This window comes from Chrysochloris asiatica, unplaced genomic scaffold, assembly GCF_000296735.1.
Source record: "Chrysochloris asiatica unplaced genomic scaffold, ChrAsi1.0 scaffold00267, whole genome shotgun sequence".
Classification (NCBI taxonomy): domain Eukaryota; kingdom Metazoa; phylum Chordata; class Mammalia; order Afrosoricida; family Chrysochloridae; genus Chrysochloris; species Chrysochloris asiatica.
The window spans coordinates 3,508,336-3,513,859 of record NW_006408785.1 but is presented as its reverse complement, the minus strand read 5'-3'; the positions used below and the strand labels follow the sequence as shown (position 1 = coordinate 3,513,859).

General features: G+C 41.9%; 1 protein-coding gene and 1 pseudogene across 1 annotated transcript in view; one reads left to right on the top strand and one right to left on the bottom strand.

The window, feature by feature from the left end:
* The window catches only part of LOC102830547, a 37,299-nt pseudogene extending 33,400 nt beyond the window's left edge, over nt 1-3,899 (top strand).
* Nucleotides 1-5,524, bottom strand: part of LOC102832836 (potassium voltage-gated channel subfamily H member 8-like) — a gene marked incomplete at its 3' end in the record, with an annotated part of 520,053 nt that overhangs the window by 387,168 nt on the left and 127,361 nt on the right. The window lies entirely within an intron of this gene.

The following is a 5,524-nucleotide window of genomic DNA, read 5'->3' as shown; positions in this document are numbered from 1 at the left end:
GAAGGAATACACAGAGTCACTGTACCAAAAGGAAATGGTTAATGTTTAACCACTTCAAGAGGTAGCATATGATCAAGAGCCAATGATACTGAAGGAGGAAATCCAAGGTGCATTGAAGGAATTGACCAAGAACAAGGCACCTGGAATTGATGGAATAAAAAACTGAAATCTTTCAAGAAAGTGATTCAGCACAGGAGGCACTCACTCATCTATGCCAAGAAATTTGGAAGACAATTATCTGGCTGACTGATTGGAAGAGATCCATATTTGTACCCATTCCAAAGAGAGGTGACACAACGGAATGTGGAAATCATCGGACAATCTCTTTGATGTCCTACGTGAGTAAAGTTTTGCTAAAGGTAATACAAAAATGGCTATAATCATACATTAACAGAGCTTCCAGTGGTTCAAGCCAGATTCAGAAGAGGCCATGGAACAAGGGATATCATTGCGGATATCCAATGGATCTTAGCTGAAAGCAGAGAATATCTGAAAGACGTTTACCTGTGCTTTATTGACTATGCAAAAGCTTTCTATTGTGTGAATCATGACAAGCTCTGGACAACATTGTGAAGTATGAGTATTATGGAACACTTAATTGTGCTCATGAGGAATCTGTACCTGGACCAAGATGCAGCTGTTCAAACAGAGCATGGGAACACTGAATGGTTTAAAATTAAAAAAGGTGTGAGACAAGGTTGTATTCTTTCACCATACTTATTCCACCTATATGCTAAGCAAATAATCTGAGAAGCTGGCTTATATGCAGAAAAACATAGCATCAGGATTGGAAGAAGACTCATTAACAACCTGTGATATGCAGATGATACAACCTTGCTTGCTGAAAGTGAAGAGGATTTAAAACATTGACTGATGAAGATCAAAGAGCACAGCCTTTGGTATGTATGATATCTCAACGTAAAGAAAACAAAACTCCTCACCATTAGACCAGTAAACAACATTATCATCAATGGAGAAAAGACTGAAGTTGTCAAAGACTTCATTCTTCTTGGATCAACTATCAACACTCATGGAAGCAGCAGTCAAGAAATCAAAGGACATATCGCATTAGGCAAATCAGCTGCAGAAGACCTTTTTAAAGTGTTGAAGAGCAGAGATGTCAGCTTGAAGACTAAGGTGCTCTTGACCAAAGCCATGGTATTTTCAATAACCTCATATGCATGCAAAAGCTGGACAGTGAATAAGAAAGATCATAGAAGGATTGATGCTTTTGAGTTACGGTGTTGGAGGAGACTATTGAGAGTGCCATGGGCTGCCAAAAGAATAAACAGATCTGTGTTGGAAGAAGTGCAGCCAGAGTGCTCCTTGGAGGCCAGGATAGCCAAACTTCATCTCCCACACTATGGATATATTTTCAGGAGGGACCAGTCATTGGAGAAGGATATCATGTTTTTTAAGGTGGAGAGTCAGAAAAAAAGAGGAAGTCTCCCAACGAGATGGATTGGCCAAGTGGCAGCATCAATGGACTCAAGCATGGTAACAGTAGTGAGGTTGGTCCAGGATCGGGCAGTGTTTCGTTCTGCTGTGCATAAGGTCGCTATGGGTTGGTACTGACTCGATGGCATTTAAAAACAACAAGTAACAAAAACATCCTAGTGCTAAGGAGCCCCAGAAATAAGTGCTTGGGTGCTAACCAAAAGGTGTGTGATGTGAACACCTCAGTCAGTCTGTGGGAGAAAGGTGTTTCTATAAAGTTGGCTTCCATACAAATTACAGCCTTAGAGTCCCTCTGGGTCAGTTCTACTCTTTCCTAAAAGGCCACTATTGAGTCATTACGAGTTAGGACTGACTCCAGGACAATGGTTTGAACCCCGGGTGTACATTTAAGTGAGTAGCTCAGCTGCCAACTAAAAGACCAGTAGTTTGAAATCACAAGCCACTCTCTATGTGAGAAAGATGTGACAGTCCACTTCCATAAAAATGTATGGTCTTGAAAGCCATATGGAACAGTTCTAACAGTCCTGTATGGTCGTATGGGTCGGAATGAATTCACCAACATTTGCTTTGGTTTTTAGTCAACTGATTATTTGTGTCACCATTAGTAAGTTACTTATCCACTCTGTGCCTCAGTTTTCTTATCTGTAAAATAAAGGAATATGTTTTTATGGACTCATGTAAGTCTAAGGAATCTTGGTAGCACTGTAGGATAAGTACTGTATTGCTAACTGTAAGGTATGGGTGGTGGTGGTGTGTTGTGAAATTGGTCCTGATTCATAGGGACCCTGTATAGGGTTTCTGAAGCTGTAAATCTTTACAGGAGCACAAAGCCTCATTTTTGTGCTGTTTGTTTCGAACTGCTGACCATGAGATTAGCTGCCCAACTCATAACCATCACATTACCAGACTTCCTTCCATAAATAAGGTAGTGAGTTTAAACCCACCAGGTGCTCTTTGGAAGATTTACAGCCTCCCTGGTCACTCTACATGTATGGGACTTAACTTACCCAATAGCTCAATTTTCAGCCAATCAATAGATAAGACATATAGAGGAGAAGAGAGCAACACTAGTGAGGTACACACCACAGAATGGTCAGCTATTCAAGATCAAAAGGGCAGCCTTGACCTAAGGACAAAACTCAGAAGAGTGAGGAAAGGAGGAGCATAAACAAGAAACACAGAAGGAAGTAGTCTAAGTGATGCTACATCGAGGGGACTGCAATCAAGATAAAACTAAGGGTCTGATTTGTTGAATGAAACTGATGACTTGGAATGAATTCACAAGAAAAGGTTATGGGTTTTGTTGTTATTATTTTTTTTCTTTTAACTTACAGTCTTAGTGACCCTATTGTTCAGAATTTACTCTGTGGCAGTGATTTGGTTTTGATTGGGCCCATTCTAACATTCCTTGACTCTTACTTTCCTAACAGTCTTCCTTCATACCATCAGCTGATTCTGGGGATACAGAATGTGACTATAGTCATATTGTGACTATAGCCTTTGTCTCCACCTTTATCTGGTTCTATGTCCAAAATGAGATCAGGTTCTCACACACATCCTCCATTTCTCTTACACTCAGTATTGTTACTTTGATATCATTGTCTCTTCAAATGAACTGTCTTTTGCTCCAATCCAGCATTTGCCAAAGCAGTTGATGAGTTAAGAAGAGTTTAGTGTCTGTCATACAATAAAGTATGTTGTTGTTACTAAGGGCCATTGAGTAGGTTTTGACTCATAGCGACCTTAGACACAGTTTTCAAGGAGTGGTTTGAACCACTGACTTTGGGGTAGCAGTACAGAGCTTATCCTACAGCACCATATCAGGATTACACAACAAAGTATAGACCCTCAATTTCAAAGGCTGGACCTTATGCAAAAATCTCACTCCAAATATATAGTTGACAATAACTGATGATTCCAATCTTGGCTAATAGGAAGTACAACAAAATGAATAGTTTTATTTAAATCAATTGTATATTTTGTTAAAAATGAAAATATAGGTGCCCAGTGGAAGTTGCTAGGTGAGGACGAGAAGCGGCCCTTCGTGGAACAGGCAAAGCGACTTCGGGCTCGGCACCTTTGTGACTACCCAGACTACAAGTACTGGCCCCAGAGCAAGACCAAGAGTCTGGGCACCGGGCCACCATACTTCAACCAAGGAGGTGGCAGCATGGCTAATGCTGGGCCGGTCTGGGGACCGGGCTATGTAACCACCCAAGGGACCAGAGGCTTGGGATACCAGCCCCCCAATTATTCAACAGCCTATCTGCCTGGAAGTTCTTCTCACTGCAAACTGAAGGGCCCCTCAACATTCTCACAAAGCGGCCCAATGCTCCAGGGTGAGCTGCTCACCCCCTATAACTCCTACAGACCCCCTAGGCTCTCCCAATGCATACAATCCTCCCCACTCAGGCTCCCCCATGACCATAACCCACCTTTAACCCCTGTGGACATGGACTACCCTGGAAGGGCCGCCACCTTCTTCCCACCCAGAACCACAGGCCGCAAACCCTTCCTGTGTTGGACCACACAGTTCAGTAGGGGCAAGCTGTGATCCTCCCTAAGCCAGGGAGAACACAAGTGATTTTTTTGTAGGAAGAAGTGCTTTTGAGTTGGGTCTAACTCATAGCGACCTGTATAGGGTTTCAAAGGAGGAGCTGGTAGATTTGAACTACCATCCTTATGCCTCCCAGCCCAGTGTTTATCCTATAGCTCTACACCAGAATTCCTACTCACCTACATAGAAGCACAAAGCAATATAAAATGTTTCACTATAGGTCTGTCTACCTATACATTACCAAATATTTTCTGAAATAACTTTCTTTACAAAGTTCCCACCCCCATTTTGAAGTATTTTATTCTCAGAAAGGATACTAAGGTTAAACTATTTTAGCTATAATCATTAAGTGGGATAGAGATACAACCTTTCAAAAGGAAGACATTTTTTAAATTTAAGAACAATTAGAAGAAAATGACAAGTGGTTATAAATGTTGAACTATCTAATCTGGTAGCATAGTGGTTATGAGTCGGGCTGCCAACCTCAAGGACAGCATTTTGAAACTACCAGCTGTTCTTCAGGAGAAAAGATGAGGCTTTCTGCTCCCGTAAAGATTTACAGCCTTGGAAACCTTGTACAGGGTCACTATGAGTCGGAACTGACTCCACGGCATGTAACCACAACATCTAATCTGTTGATTAAGTTGGCAAGTCCTCAGTCCAGTTTTAAATGGTAAAGTAAGACTAGGAGGCAAAGATGATGGACTATAAAAAGGGATCACTCTAGCAGCCTGAGTTAGTAATAGACCCCTAATGCCATCAAGTCAATTCTGATTCATCACAATTCTATAGAACAGAGTAGAACTACTACTTAGGGTTTCCAAGACTGAATCTTTATAGGAGCAGACAGCCTCATTTTTCTCTTGTAGAGTGTCTATTAGGTTTGAAATGACAACCTTGCAGTTAACAGTCCAATACGTAACTCACAGTAACACCAGGGTTCCTTTAATAATGAACAGTGGTGATGGATCAGTGAAAAGTAGTAAAGTGGAACCCAAAACGAGGGGCTACAAAGGCATGAAGTGACTGGCTTACAAGTTTTCAAGAGGAAACTTAGTGTCTGAGGGTGTGAGGGAAGGTAGAATCTTCACTGAGTGGTTTGGAAGGGTCTGGTGAAAGGAGGGTCTGGTGAAAGGAGATGGGGATAAGATTCTTGTGGTTCAATAGTGAATAATAGCTATCAGGAATAATTATGAATGTTGCAACTGTAAAGGTAGATGTTTTGTAACAAAAGGAGCGGAGCGGGTGATCTTGCAATCCAGGAGCAGAGAACTCTGGGATCATCAAGGGAGAAGAGTGGTGTGCGGGACCCTACCCAGAGAAGCAGTGATGCCAGAGATGGAGGCAGAGATGACGACATGGAGAGATGGAGCAGCTTGGAACTCTGATCTCAAGGAGGGAGAAGGGCTGTGTGCTGCCAGCTGGGGAACAGGCTTGCAGGGTATGGTAGTTTGAATGGTTATATATTCCTGAGTGTTTCGGTGTAAAAAACAAAAACAACAACAACAA